At 50.3% G+C, this 15,761-nt stretch overlaps 1 protein-coding gene across 4 annotated transcripts in view; it reads left to right on the top strand.

Annotated features, from left to right (window-relative positions):
* Positions 1-15,761, top strand: part of TPST2 (tyrosylprotein sulfotransferase 2) — a 67,322-nt gene that overhangs the window by 8,915 nt on the left and 42,646 nt on the right. Inside the window, exon 2 of one of the 4 annotated variants that reach the window (XM_074391232.1) lies at positions 13,467-13,623. The exons of 2 other annotated variants lie outside the window; for them this stretch is intronic. The gene's annotated coding sequence lies outside the window, so the exon portion shown is untranslated. Of the gene's footprint in view, positions 1-9,887; positions 10,001-13,466; positions 13,624-15,761 lie in introns of all 4 variants that reach the window. One more of the 4 variants, XM_074391233.1, reaches the window with a different exon arrangement.

The following is a 15,761-nucleotide window of genomic DNA, read 5'->3' as shown; positions in this document are numbered from 1 at the left end:
GGATTACAGACTCATGACACCACACCCGGCTAATTTTTGTGTTTTTAGTAGAGACAGGATTTCAGTATGTTGGCCATCCTCTAACTCTTAACCTCCTGCCTACCTTGGCCTCCCAAAGTGCTAGGATTACAGGCACGAGCCACTGTGCCCGGCTAAGGTGCAGATTCTGATGAGCAGGTTTGGGACAGAGACCAAGACTGTGTTTCTAACCAGCTTCCAGGGGCCTCTGATGGTGCCTGTCTAAAGATCACATTTGGAATAGTGAGGGCTTGGATTAGAAATGGGCAGATGACCATTCATAGGCCACATCTGGCCCACTGCCTGTATTTGTAAATAAAGTTTTATTGGAACACAGCCATGCTCATTTACTGACATTTCGTCTGTGGCTGCTGTTGTGCAGGAAAAGCAGAATGGAGTAGTTGTGATAGAGACCATAGGGCCCACATTGCTGGCGTTTGAAGAGAAAGTCTGCCAGTTGCTTTTCTAATCATCTTTTGGGTCCCTACAAGTTATAAAACTTTGGTTTGGTGAGTGTTAGACGCTAATAAGAATAATGATTGCAGTTAAGATTTGAATGCTTTCTGGGTACTTAACTCTTTATATTTATTTTTCTTAGCTCAGTTCTATCACAGGCAGTACTATTGTCTCCATTTTATAGGCAGGAAAACTGAATAGAGGCTTGGTCATTGGCCCAGAGTTTGTGGACCAGTGAGTGGATGAGGCCAATTTGAGTCAAGTCGCCTGATTCTTATTGGACAGAAGCTTCTGCCTAGAACTTTCCTCCAGAGCACAGAGAGGGTTTTGTTCGGATTTCCTTCAGTCCCAGAGTGTTCTAGTGCTTTCGTTTCTTTCTCTATCCATTCTCCTGTTTACTGCATACATACCGGTGCAGTCTGTGCTGGACGTTTGCGGACCTTGCTGGGTTCTGAGAGGATGGGGGAACTAGGATGGGGTCCCCAGCCCTGCACATTCCATGCGGTGGGCGGGGAAGCAACACCGGAAGCCACACAGCATGCTGAGCACCTTGGGGGATACTGGTACAGGGACAGGAGGCAATCAGGGAAGGCTTCTTGGAGGAAAGAGGGTGCAAGTGATGCCAGTAGGAGTTAACTTTGTAGAGGAGGTCAGGAAAGGTTTTCCAAGGCGAGAGAATCACAGGTGCAAAAGTTTGGAGGTGTGAGACCCTGTGGCCTGGTGCGTTTGGTAGAGTTCAGGGCACAAAGACTGTAGTGTGTCTGTGTTTGTATGTGTTGAGGGTTGGGGGAATTGGTGGTATTATAAAATTGGAAGTCAGCAGGAGTTAAGTCACTACAGAGCCTCAATGCGACGCCAGAGGACTTGAATTTCTCCCTGGCGGCTGTCGTTGCCTAGTCTGAAGTGCTAAATCACAGAGTCCAAGTCTTCCTCCCCACCCTCTGACGACTTTCTGGAGAAAGCCTCCGTCAGGTGCTAACACGTCTTCAGTGCTTCTCCCAGACTCCTCTTGTCTAACCAGGATCGGACACAGCTGGCTCCTTGGGGATCTTTCCTTAGGCTGGCAGCCATCTCCAGCCAGGAGGCATAAAAAAGCATTGCTGGCCGGGTGCGGTGGCTCAAGCCTGTCATCCCAGCACGTTGGGAGGCCGAGGCGGGTGGATCACGAGGTCGAGAGATCGAGACCATCCTGGTCAACATGGTGAAACCCCGTCTCTACTAAAAATACAAAAAATTAGCTGGGCATGGTGGCGCGTGCCTGTAATCCCAGCTACTCAGGAGGCTGAGGCAGGAGAATTGCCTGAACCCAGGAGGCGGAGGTTGCGGTGAGCTGAGATCGCGCCATTGCACTCCAGCCTGGGTAACAAGAGCGAAACTCCGTCTCAAAAAAAAAAAAAAAAAAAAAAAAAAAAGCATTGCTTCCTTTGATTTTATTTTTGCAGTGACTTTTTAATTAGAACTTTTTTTTTTTTTTTTTTTTTTTTTTTCCAGAGACGAGTCTTGCTCTGTCACCCAGGCTGGAGTGCAGTGGTGCAATCTTGGCTCACCGCACCTTCCACCTCCCGGATTCTAGCAATTCTCCTACCTCAGCCTCCCAAGCAGCTGGGACTATAGGCGCACGCTGCCATACCTGGCTAATTTTGTTAAATTTTTAGTAGAGAAGGGTTTCACCTTGTTTCCCAGGCTGGTCTCGAACTCCTGAGCTCAGGCAGTCCACCCACCTTGGCCTCTCAAAGGGGTAGGATTACAGGCATGAACCATTATGCCTGGCAGTTAGGGCATGTTTTTAATTTAAGCTAGTGGATTATAGTTTCCCTTGAAAATATGTTTTAAAAATATTGAATCCACGGAACAAAAATGAGTAAGACTAAAGGGGGTTCTGGATGTAATTAGCATTGTGAAGGTGGTCTTCAGCGGGTTGGAAGTTGGAGGGCCCCGTGCCAGGCTTCCCTTCTTCCCTGGAACCCCAGGGACCTTGACTGAAGGGCGGCACAGCTGTGTAGCTAAGATACGGGTAGAGGGCTGCACGCGTCCGCCGGTGGTGTGGGAGCCGAGCTTCCTGCTCCAGGCTGCTTCTGCTCCGTATCTCTCTCCTCTGTCTGGTCTTCTGCTGCTTTTTTTTTTTTTTTTTTTTTTTTTTTTCCCTGAGATGCTCTTGCTCTGTTGCCCAAGCTGGAGTGCAATGGTGCAATCATAGCTCACTGCAGCCTTGAACACCTGGGCTCAAGCAATTCTCCCCGCCTCAGCTTCTCGAGCAGCTTGGACCTAGAGGTACAGACCAGCACACCTGACTCCTTTTTCATTTTTTGTAAAAATGGGGTCTCACTGTGTTGCCCAGGCTCAGGTCTTGAACTCCTGGGCTCAAGCAATCCACCGCCTCAGCCTCCTAAAGGGCTCAGATGACAGACATGAACCGCCGTACCCAACTCATCTTCGTCTCTGTATTTGTCTCTCCCTGCGTCTGCCTCCCTTCCAGCCGCCTTCCCCACTCCCGTCTTTCCCTGTCTCTCACCCCTTCGGTCTTAACGCCCATCTTGCCTCTCCTCTGACTCTATCTCCATCTGTCTCTGCCTCTCTCTTCTCTCTCTCTTCTTCCACCCCCACCTGCACCGCTTCCCCTTCCTTCCTACCGCTGACCCCAAGCACACACACGTGGTAGCACAGCCCTTCCTTTCTCTCATTAGCAGCTTCTCTTCCCACTTGCCTTGGCTGCCGAGTGACATCCTGCCGCAGACCCATCCTGACCTTTGCAGAGCCTCCGGGGGCTGAGCCAGGAACCCCTGGAGGTGTGAGAGAGTGGTGGCAGCTACTTCCCAGGTAGAAGACAGAGGCCCTGTGAGGTCAGGCACCTGGCAGGACTGCCCCCAAGGGCCGTGGTTCCTCCTTCACCCAAGTCCTTTCCACGCCCCAAGGGCCCAGGGCTGTGGGGGAAGGAGAGGAAGCCTGGGCTAGCAGCAGGAGGGCAGATGCTGCTTTTGGTTTGATTTGCTTTGGGATGCTGGGGGAGTGTCAGCGACTCTGCCTCTGAGTGCTCCTGGAAGCGGCACCCGGTAGGTGCCTTTGCCCTTCGTTCTGCTACGTGGTCATTGCTCTGCTCAAGTGCACAGTAGGCCAGCAATGCATATTTGATAGCTAAGAGTTTGGGGGAGAAAAACAAGATTAGGAATCGAGTCTTGCTTCCAGGCCAGGCATGGTGGCTCACACCTATAATCCCAGCACTCTGGGAGCCCAGTGCAGGCAGATCGCTTGCATGAGCTCAGGGGTTCAAGACCAGCCTGGGTAACATGGCGAAACCCTGTCTCTACAAAAAAGTGCAAAAGTCAGCCGGGCATGGTGCTGCATGCTTTAGTCCCAGCTACTTTGGAGGCTGAGGTGGGAGGATTGCTTGAGCCTGGGAGGTCAAGGCTATAGTGAGTCAAGGTCATGCCACTGCACTCTAGCCTGGGCGACAGAGTGAGACTCCATCTCAAAAAAAAAGAAGAAGAAAAAGAAAGAAAGTGGGTCCTTGAGTCCAGCTTTTTCTTTTCACAGATGGGGAAACTGAGGCCCAGAGAGTTGAGGTGAACTTACTCTGCATCATGCAAACAGCTTGGAAGTAAAGAACGGGGTCTGGGTCTTCCATGCCTCAGAAGCTGTGAGCAGTGCAGGCAGCGCGTGGAGCTGGTGGTAGATTTGCCATCCCTCGGGGGTTGTCGTGTAGACACCCACTTCGGAGAGATGGGAGATCCTGGTTCGAGGCCTGGTTTGCTCTCCTCTAGCTGCTGCGGGACTCTGGGCAGAGGCTTCCTTCTCGGAGGACCTTGAGGTCTCCAAGCATAGTCCCCAGGGCACAGTCCTGAGGATTGCCGGGCGTGCTCAGGTTCGTGGGGTCGGAGGTTGCTGACCTCACAGTGGATGGAGGGCTTGGTCAACACAGATTGCCATACCCCGCTTCCAGAATTCCCATTCAGCCCGGTCTCCTTGAGCTCTGATAATCTGCATTTTGCGTCGATTCCCAAGCGCTGTTCCTGCTGGTCAGAGAACCCTCTTTTGAGAGCTCGGGTGGTAGAGGTGAAGCAGGTGAGGCACACGGGCGCTCACCTGCCGTGAGGTCTCAGGTCAGGTCTTCACCTTTCTGTGCCTTGGCGTCCTCACCTGTAAAATGGAATGACAGCACACTGTCCTCATAGATTAGTTGTGAGGATTAAATGAGCGATTGGGAGGCTGAGGTGGGCAGATCACCTGAGGTCAGGAGTTCGAGACCAGCCTGTAGTTGATTTTAACTGAAATTCCTTTTGGTAACTCTGAAAGATAAGAATCCATTTTGAGGTTTATTCATGAGCGTTACTGACGTTCCTTCCTCCAGCTACATGGTAATGTTCACTCTCACTGCTTATAGGTGAGATCTAAGAAATGAAACTTGGCCAGGCATGGTGGCTCACACCGGTAAGTAATCCCAGCACTTTCGGAGGCCGAGACGGTTGGATCATTTGAGGTCAGGAGTTCTAGACCAGCCTGGCCAACATGGTGAAACCCCATCTCTACTAAAAATACAAAAATTAGCCAGACATGGTGGCATACGCCTGTAATCCTAGCTACTCAGGATGCTGAGGCAGGAGAATCCTTTGAACCTGGGAGGTGGAGGTTGCTGTGAGCCGAGATTGAGCCACTGTATTCCAGCCTGGGTGACAGACAGAGTGAGACTCCGCCTCAAAAAAAAAAAAAAAAAAAAAAAAGGAATATTTGTAAAGTGTGTAGAAAACCCCCCAGACACAGAGTAAGCACTATATGCATGTTTGCTTGTTTTTTTTCTAAGACAGGGTTTTTGCTCTGTCACCCAGGCTGGAATGCAGTGGCATGATCATAGCTTACTGCAGCTTTGAATTCCTGGGCTCAAGTGATCTCACCCGCTCGAGTAGCAGGGACAACAAGTATGTGCCACCATGCTCGGCCAGTTTAATTTTTTTCTTTTTTTTCAGGGACAGGGTCTTGCTGTGTTGCCCAGGCTGGTCTTGAACTCCTTGTCTGGAGTGATTCTCCCACCTCCACCTCCCTCAATGCTTGGTATTACAGACATGAGCCACTGTGCCCGGCTTATTCTTACTATGATTGTCGTTGTTATTCTTACTGCCAGGATTATTTACTTTCCCCTCCTCCGCAAAGACTCTTCCATTCACGGCGAATTCCTTGCCATTCTGCAAATTTCCGGTGTGCTTTCCCACTTCTGCCCTCTGCTCCAGCTGTTCCTTCTGCTTGAGACGCTTCCTCCGACTTCTGCATGTGTCAAAATGCTGGCATTCTCATTTTCCTTCCTCTGTATCTGTGATGACGTGACTCGTTTCCCCTAACCAAGGTCTTACTTCATTCTGCGAATTACACCGTTACTTGGGCGTCAGTCTCCTGTGCTGACCCACAGACTCCTACAGATCTGACGTGGGGCTTTGTTGGTACAGAGAGTCTCCCAGGAATGTTACTTTCATTTCATTTTTTAAAATTATTTATTTATTTATTTATTTTTGAGACGGAGTTTCGCTCTTGTTACCCAGGCTGGAGTGCAATGGCGCGATCTCGGCTCACCGCAACCTCCGCCTCCTGGGTTCAGGCAATTCTCCTGCCTCAGCCTCCTGAGTAGCTGGGATTACAGGCATGTGCCACCATGCCCAGCTAACGTTTTGTATTTTTAGTAGAGATGGGGTTTCACCATGTTGACCAGGATGGTCTTGATCTCTTGACCTCGTGATCCACCCGCCTCGGCCTCCCAAAGTGCTGGGATTACAGGCTTGAGCCACCGTGCCTGGCTGAGGAGTCTTGCTCTGTCGCCAGGCTGGAGCGCCGTGGTGCAATCTCGGCTCGCTGCAGCCTCCGCCTCCTGGGTTCATGCAGTTCTTCCTCGTCAGTGAGTAACTAACTGGGATTGCAGGCACGCGCTGCCACACCCAGCTAATTTTTGTGTTTTTTAGTAGAGACTGGGTTTCACCATGTTGGTCAGGATGGTCTCAAACTCCTGGCCTCGTGATTCACCCACCTCAGTCTCCCAAAGTGCTGGGATTACAGGCGTGACCACTGCGCCCAGCCTGCCTCTTCATTTTGAAAGGGTACCATCATCACTTACATCAGCGGGTTTTTGTGAGAATTCACTGGGGTCTCATTTATGCAGCGGATACTGAGCACCTTCTGTGTGCCCGCTGTCTGCCGGATGCCGGAATCCAGCACTGAGCAGGAGAGACCCTGTTTCTGCCCTGGGAGAGCTGATGTTTTAGTGAAAAGGAAGATGATATCACAGTCTGTCTAGGAAGGAAACAGAGGGGCAGGTAAATGCTCAGAAACTGAGTTCCTAGTATGCGCTACCCCAGAACTGAGGTTGACAAAGCCTGCTCTTAAAACCCCCACCTAAAGCCAACTGCTGCCACTAGTAATATGCCCAAAATATCACCAGCGTGAAGGCCTCATGCTTCCTGGATCAACCACAAAAAAAAAAAAAAAAGAGAAAAAAGAGAAAAAAGAGGTTGAGGCCATCTTGCTGAGGAACATTACATCCAGCAAGTATTTATTTCGTGCTTGCTTTGTTCGTGGTCAAGCCTTTTCACTTTTTGGCCATCAGCCATTATAAAACCTCCACAACAAAGAAGTGGAAAATAATGCAATCAAAAAGCCATACCCTGCAGTTGGGGCCAGGGAAGAAGGAAGTTAGCTGAAGATGTTCTCAGCAAAAACGTCAGAAAACATGACATTTTAATGAAGATCCTCTAAGTAATCCCAGCACTTTGGGAGGCCGAGGTGGGTGGATCTCCTGAGGTCGGGAGTTCAAGAGCATCCTGACCAACATGGAGAAACCCCATCTCTACCAAAAATACAAAATTAGCTGGGCGCGGTGGCTCAAGCCTGTCATCCCAGCACTTTGGGAGGCCGAGGCGGGTGGATCACAAGGTCAAGAGATCGAGACCATTCTGGTCAACACGGTGAAACTCCGTCTCTACTAAAAATACAAAAAATTAGCTGGGCATGGTGGCGCGTGCCTGTAATCCCAGCTACTCAGGAGGCTGAGGCAGGAGAATTGTTTGAATCCAGGAGGCAGAGGTTGCGGTGAGCCGAGATAGCACCATTGCACTCCAGCTTGGGCAACAGGAGCGAAACTCTGTCTCAAAAAAAAAAAAAAAAAAAAAAAAAAGATACTCTAGACTCACATCTTGTGTAGAAACTCAAATCCACGTTGTTGGGGCAGAAGTAAGAGTAGCTGTCTGGCTCCAGGCATCACCCTGAACCTTCAAATAAGACTGTGGAACTAGGCCAGGCGCTGTGGCCCATGCCTGTAATCTCAGCACTTTGGGAGGGCGAGGCAGGTGGATTGCTTTAGCCCAGGAGTTCGAGACCAGCCTGGGCGACATAGTGAGACCTCATCTCTACAAAAAATAAACAGAATTAGCCGAGTGTGGTGGTGTGTGCCTGTGATCCTATCTACTTGGGAGGCTGAGATGGGAGGATTGTTTGAGCAATCCCCAGAGGAAGAAAGTAGAGGCAGGATCTGTCATTATTTAAACACTGAAGCTGATCTAACATGGTAGTAAAGCCCTTATGTGTATTTAGCTGCTCTCCCAATTCACAGATGAGAAAAATTAGGCCCAGAGCAGTTAAGTGATTTACCTGAGGTCACAAAGCTAGTAACAGGTAGGGAATTCAAACTCAGGTGCATTTTTCTGCAAAACTCACTCTTTTTTCACTACTTCCTGGTATCTGAGGAAACTTATTGGTGAGCAGAATGACCTCAAAAAATAAAACATGAATGCCTCTCAGTGTCAGGCTCTGTGTTAAATGCAGGAAAAAAAGAAATAGAAAAAAAAAAAGGACTGCAGTGCCTCCCAGCCGTGAGCTCTCACAGTGAAATGTGGTAAACAGAAAGCAAACAGCTTTACCGTACAGAATGCTGAGTGGTAGGCAGAGGGAACTGTGAGACGTGGGAGGGTAGAGCTTCATCTAGTTGGGGTATTCAGGGAGGGCTTCCTGGAGAAGGCAATACTTGAGCTGAGGTGGTAACAAGCAGTCCAAGATAAGGTGGGAAGAGGGTATGGACACACTTGTCAGCTAGGACTCTTGATAAACAGAGACAGAAACCCAGCTTCCAAAGCTTTGAGCCAAAAGTAAATTTATTGGATTATGTAAGAGGTGAGCCTAAGGTCTGGCTAGATCCAGGGGCTCAACTAGTTTCAAGGATGGATGTCTTCATCTCTCAGCTCCACCTTCCTAGGTTGGCTTTGTTCTCACTCAGGCTTTGCAGCAGGTGACTAAGGTGGCCCCATACCTCCAGCCCTGTACCCTCCTTGCTTAGCCTCCCCAGAGAATTCTGTGAACGTCTCCAGTTGAGTTTCATTGACCTGCCTTGGGTCAGACGTCCGTCTTTGAACCAACATTGCAGCCTGGGAATGAAATGCTGTGACGGGCCAGGCCTGAGTGTAATGCACAGGACTCAGTGGCGATTGAATCAGGGGTTCAAGGCAGGGTGGGAGAAGAGGTTCCTGGTGATCTTAGATTTCTGGCTTGTTCCAATAAGCAAACTTGGAGAAGAAAGGCAGCTCCTGAGATCCCGTTACGAGTTCAGGTTGATTGTCTTGAGTCTGAAATGCTGTCAAGAATCCAAGTAACAGATTCGTTGAGATTTGGCTGTTTCACAGTTGCTGTGCTGAGGGGGCCGCTCAGGATCCTGTGGCCTCAGGAGAAGGGGTGCAGAGTGACAACTCTATCCGATAAATATTAATGGAGCACCTGCTAAGCGCCAGGGCTCAGTGAAGAGAGCATTCAAGGCCCCAGACGATGCAGGCAGGATATGTAAGTCAGTCATCGGATGCGTTACAGGGCAGTCAGTGCTAGGGGAAAAAAAAATCACGCAGGGGAGGGCGTCAGGAGTGCCGTGTAGATGGGGCAGGTTGCGGCATTAACTGGTTGATCAGAAGAGGCCTTGAAGAAGCGAGATGAGAGAGGGGACAGGCGGGCGAGAGAGTGAGCCAAGTAGGTGTTTGGGGAAAGGGCATCCAGGCAGCGGGCACAGGCAGGGCACTGGCCCAGAGGAGCGAGTGTGCTTGTGTGTTTGAAGGACAGCAAGGGGGCCACTGTGGCTGGAGAAGAGGCAGGGGCCAGCGGGGTTGAGGGCAGAAAGGTGGGGGGCGGGGCCAAACCCGTAAGGCAAATGAGGACTAGCTTTTCCTGAGTAAAGTGGGAGCCATGGGAGGCTGTGGGGCGGAGGAGGGCCATGGCGTGACTTCCGTTTTCCTAAGGTCACTGTGGCTGCTTGCTGAAAATCAACCGATGAGACAAGGAAGAATCAGGGTAGCTAGTGATGAGGTGGCTTGCTGGGACCAGAGTGGTAAGAAGTGAACGCCGGAAACTCTCATGCCTGGCAGTGCGGGTGGTGAGGAATGGCGGATTCTGGCTCTGTCTTAAAGGTGAAGTCGACAGGAATTGCTGCCGGATTCCATGAGGGTGAGAAAGAAGAATCACAGCTGCTTTCCAGGCTTTTGGCACGAGCACGAAAGGACGGAGCTGCTACCAGCTGCAGGTGGGGTGTGCTGGGGAAAGGACCAGTCTCAACACCCAGATGCAGGGAGGAAGACAGTAGGCACCCACGTCCAAGTGGAGAGAGAGGTCTGGGCAGGAGGTGACAGTATGGGAGACGTCAGCCTGTGGGGAACATCCGGGGCACCTCCAGGGGTGCCAGTATCTCCTGCACTGGAGGGAGGAGAGATGGCTGCAGAGACGAGTAGCTGAGTGTGACCTCCTGACAGCTGTGGCAGAGTGGCTGGGTTTGGCCCCGCTTAAGGAAAAACCCTGTAAACTTTCTCATGGGGTGGTAGAGAAGACAAGCAGACATCACCTCCTTGGCATCTGATCAAAAGCCACTGTGGCCCGGCTGCTCATTTATTGAGTGTGGGTCTGGAAGGTGTCGGTACCAGGAGCCAGGGTGTGGGTGGCATGATCAGAGGCTGAAGCTCCATTCTCCTTAAGTTCCTGGTGCCTGGCACCGAGCGTAGCCCTGGGAGAGCACTGGTCTGCAAGTGTTGATCGAATGAATGAAAGGAGTCTTGTGTGTTCCTCTGTAGCAGCCAGGAAAGGTGTGTGGGGTGGCGGGGGTGGCAGGAGTGGCGGGGGTGGCAGGGGTAGCATACCCGGCCAGCAAACACCATTCTTCAACATTTGACAAAGTGCGATTCTTTTTTTTTTTTTTCTTTTGAGACAGTGTCTTGCTCTACTGCCAGGCTGGAGTGCAGTGGCGCAGTCTTGGCTCACTGCAACCTCTGCCTCCCAGCTTCAAGCGATTCTTCCGCCTCAGCCTCCTGAGTAGCTGGGACTACAGGCGGGTGCCAAATACCTGGCTAATTTTTGTGTTTTTAGTAGAGACGGGGTTTCACTATGTGGGCCAGGCTGGTCTCGATCTCTTGACCTCGTGATCCACCCGCCTCGGCCTCCCAAATGCTGGGATCACAGATGGCGCCCAGCCTAAAGTGTGATTCTTTAATTAATTTTCTTTTTCTTTCTCTTTTTCTTTTTTTTTTTTCTTTGAGATGGATTGTTGCTCTGTTGCCCAGGCTGGAGTGCAATGGCATGATCTTGGCTCACTGCAACCTCCACTTCCCAGGTTCAAACGATTCTCCTGCCTCAGATTCCCAAGCAGCTGGGATTACAGGTGCCTACCGCCACGCCCAGCTAATTTTTATATTTTTAGTAGAGACATGTTGGTCAGGCTGGTCTCGAACTTCTGACTTCATGATCTGCCTGCTTCGGCCTCTCAAAATGCTGGGATTACAGGCATGAGCAAGCCACTGCACCTAGCTTTTTTTTTTTTTTTTTTTTTTTTTTTTTTTTTTTGAGGCTGTGTCTCAGTCTGTCACCCTGGCTGGAGTGCAGTGGCACAATCTCGGCTTACTGCAACCTCCACCTCCCAGTTTCAAACAGTTCTCCCTGCCTCAGCCTCCTGAATAGCTGGGATTACAGGTACCTGCCACCATGCCCAGCTAATTTTTGTATTTTTTAGTAGAAACAGTGTTTTACCATGCTGGCCAGGCTGGTCTTGAACTCCTGACCTCAGGTGATCCTCCCACCTTGGCCTCCCAAAGTGCTGGGATTACAGTCATGAGCCACCACGCCAGGCCATTAATTTTCCTTTTTTTAGGAGACAGAGTCTCTCTGTCACCCAGGCTGGAGTGCAGTGGTGTGACCGTGGCTCACCGCAGCCTCCCGCTCTTGGCCTCAAAGTGATTCTGTTGCCTCCGGCTCCCAAAGTGCTGGAATTACAGGTGTGAGCCAGCAAGCTTGCTGAAAGTGTGATTCTTTAAGACTATTTTTATTCAAGTCTAACATGTATACAGAAAAGTGCATACTTCCTAAGTGTACAGCTAATGAATTTTCAAACGATGGATGTGTCCATGTCACCAGCCCCTGGATCAATAGCCGAATGTACATAGCACCCCTCCCTGCCCCAGGACCCCTCGCTCCCCCTCCAGTTACCCCCTTCCCCCACCAGGGGCAACCACCATCCTGACATCTCCCCCTAGAACTTCACCTGCTTTTGTGCTTTATATTCGTGGAACTGTTAGTGGAATCGGGTCCCGACGCAGACCCCAAGAGAGAGTTCTTAGACCTTGTGCAAGACAGAATTCAGGGTATGTTTATAAAGTGAAAGCAAGTTTACTAGGGAAGTAAAGAAACAGCAACAAAATGCTACTGCACAGAGCAGCCGGAGCACTGTCTATATTTACGGTTATTTCTCAGTCATATGCTAAATAAGGGGAAAGGAGTGGGTTGTTCCCGGAACTGAGGGCTTCTCACTTTCTTAGATCATATAGGATAATGCCTGGCGTGGCTAATGCATTATAATCGTCCTGTTATGAGCGGTGAGGATGACCAGAGGTCACTGTTACTGCCATCTTGGTTTTGGTGGGTTTCATCCGGCTTGTTTATTGCATCCTGTTTCATTCGTGGGGTCATTATGACCAAGACTGTGTTGTCTCCTGAAACCAGTCCTGCTGACCTCCTGTCTCTTTCTGTGACTAAGAATGCCTGACCTCCTGGGAATGCAGCCCAGCTGGTCTCAGCCTCATTGTACCCAGCCTGCACTGGAGAGATGGAGTGGCCGTGGTTCAGACGCCTCTGATGCAAGCACGCGTCGTGGCCTCTCTCGTGCTCATCGTACGTGTTGCCGTTGCGTGAGGCTCTGGCTGGTTGCTTCTCCCGGCTCTTTGTCTTTACTTATTTACCCGTTCTGTTGCTAACGGGTGTTTGGAGAGTTTCCGGTTGGGGGCAGGTATGATCATGCCACCGGGAACATTTCGATCTGTGCCCTTTGGCGCACAGCTAAACGCGTTTCTCACGGAGAGATAATCAGCAATAGAATTGCTGGATCATAGACGAGGTGCACATTTGGGCCTTGTCTCAGTTAAGACAGGGTTTTCCAAAGGGGTTGTACCTGGCTTCCCTCCCGCCAGCAGGGTATGAAAGTTCTGGTTGCATTACATCCTTGCCAACACTTGGTACCCTTTTCTTTTTTTAGTTATTTAGTTATGTAATGATCCCACAATGTGCTTTAAATTTGCATTTGTGTCCCTGATGGATATGAGTTTGAGCACCCTTTCCTATGCTTGTCGACCGCTTAGATAACCTCTTATGAAATATGACTTCAGACTTTACCATTTTTCTATGGTGTTGCCTGTCTTCTTTGTATTGATTTCACAGAACTCTTTCTATGTTCTAGGTATAGATATTCCCTTGATATATATTACAAATACTCTTTTTCATCCGTGACTTCATTTGATCCATTAGAGGAGGACCCGGGAATTTTGAGCCTCAAGATCATTGGAATCCAGGGCAAGCTTTACCTGTGCGAGCCTCAGTTTCCCTCTCTCAATCCCGTGGATGTTAGCTCACTGGTGCATAAATGGAGCACCTTTGTTGGGGTGAGGAAGCCCTGAGTTAAAATGGGCAAAGCTGGCCTTGCAGGGCTTCCAGCCTAAGTTGGCCGTGTTTTTCAGGTCTGTATACCGATTTCCAGGCCTTGAAAATACACAGCGAGCCAGGCCCATGTCCTGCCCTTGAAGGGGACTGCACCAGGAGTGAGCGCAGGGGGCTGTGGGAGGCCAGCAGAAACGCTAACCGGGATAAGGTATTGCGGAAGGCTTCCTGGAGGAGGTGAGTCTAAGCCTCTTCTGTTCACGTACAGGCTTGGGCACCTTTGTGCATCCCGTACTGCACAGACGTCTAGGAGACAGACAGAATGGGCTTACTTTCACCTGTTCTCACCCCCTCCAGTAGACCAGTGTGCTTGACGGGGATGATTGCCGCCCCAGGGGACAATTGGCAATGTCTGAGGACATTTTTGGTCATCAGGACTCGGGGAGGGGATGCTACTGGCATCTCCTGGGTAGAGGCCAGGGATGCAGCTCACCTCCTACAGTGCACAGGGCAGCCCCACCCCACACTGCCACAGAGAATGATCTGGTCCAAATGTCTGTATCGCAGAGACTGCGAAACTCCAAGAGGGACAATTACAGTGTGATGTGAGCAGGGGAAGAGGGGAGAGCAGCGGGATTGTCCTGGCTTTAAGGAGTTTATTTATTTATTTATTTATTTATTTAGAGCCCAGGCTGGAGTACAGTGGCACTATCTTGGCTCACTGCAACCTCCGCCTCCTGGGTTCAAGTGATTCTCCTGCCTCAGCCTCCCGAGCAGCTGGGATTACGGGTGCCCACCACCATACCCGGCTAATTTTTGTATTTTTAATAGAGATGGGGTTTCGCCATGTTGGCCAGGCTGGTCTCGAACTCCTGATGTCAGGTGATTCACCTGCCTTGGCCTCCCAAAGTGCTGGGATTACAAACATGAGCCACCAAGCCTGGCCAGGAGTTTATTAACCTTTAAGTGCACTGTGGGAACCATGAACCACGTGTGGCTACAGAGCCCTTGAAATGTGACTGCTGTGGCTGAGGACATGAATTGTAAGTTTTTTTCTTTTTTTTTGAGACAGAGTCTTGCTCTGTCACCCAGGCTGGAATGCAGTGGTGTGATCTCGGCTCACTGCAACCTCCACTTCCCAGGTTCAAGTGATTCTCTTTGCCTCAGCTCCCCAAGTACCTGAGATTACAGGCACCTGCCACCATGCCTGGCTAATTTTGTATTTTTAGTAGAGTAGGGTTTTGCCATGTCGGCCAGGCTGGTCTCGAACTCCTGACCTCATGTGATCTGCCTGCCTCGGCCTCCCAAAGTGCTGGCATTACAGGGATGAGCCACCAGGTCTGGCCAAATTTTAAGCTTTAATCTATTTAAATTTCAGAACAGATACTCAGTCCCATTCTTGGAAAACTTTTAATTGGAGCATTTTTAATTGTGTGCAGCAATTCGGGGATGTGGATGTACTTTGTCAACTGTCAGTTTTAGGAAATCTCCGTACAGATGAGCTATTTCCACTGAGAATTTAGCATCCACATTGAGGTGCGCTGAAAGTAGAAGTTACACCCCAGGTTTCCAAGACCGAGTCCTTAAAAAACAAAGAATATAAATTACCTCCGTAGTGTTTATATTAATGATAATATGTTGTGTATATTGAGTTAAACAAAATCTGTTACTAACTTTACTTCTGCAATGTAGCTACTGGAAAACAGAATTTAAAGTATGTCTCACACTGTATTTCTATTGGGTGGCGCTGTTAAAACCAAAGGAGCTAGAATTGTGTGGTGGAAGGTTTTAGGCAGGGGTTGATATCCTCTGGTCACAATGACAAGAGGGGATTCCAGAGACCAGAGCAAGTCTGACTACGGGAGACTGCATGGCCTAGGAGACCTGAGCCACAGTCACCAAGAGAAGCTCTGATTCCCCAGAGAGGAGGTGCCCACTGCCAGTCCACAGGTGAGCAACCAGACTGGGTCCTGAAGAGGGAGGAGCATTTAGGAGAGGCAGGCCGTGGCAAGGCTCCCAGCTAAAAGCCAGCAGGAGAGAGACCTTGGCCACCAAGACTCTGCCAGCTCCTGACAGTCACCACTCCAGACACCTGCCAGCTCCAGCCTGACCTCGCCTCCACCCTGGCTGCTGCCCGTACTGCCCTCAGGTCTGAAACCTCATCTCTTGCTGCGTGGCCCTGCTCTGTGCTACTTACGAGCTGTGTCACCTTGAACAAGCGGCTTTCCCTCTCTGGGGGTGGCCAGCTTTGCGTGGCCTGGCCCGTGTTGCACCTGGAGCTCAGGAAAGATCAGAGATGCCCACGGGTGACAGGTCTTCCTGGGCTGGGTGTTTTGGGGGTGGCATTATGAAGTCTCAGTGGGGGCTGTGCAGAC

The sequence above is a fragment of the Saimiri boliviensis genome, chromosome 21 (assembly GCF_048565385.1).
Source record: "Saimiri boliviensis isolate mSaiBol1 chromosome 21, mSaiBol1.pri, whole genome shotgun sequence".
Lineage (NCBI taxonomy): Eukaryota > Metazoa > Chordata > Mammalia > Primates > Cebidae > Saimiri > Saimiri boliviensis.
This window is presented reverse-complemented; position numbering and strand designations above follow the sequence as displayed.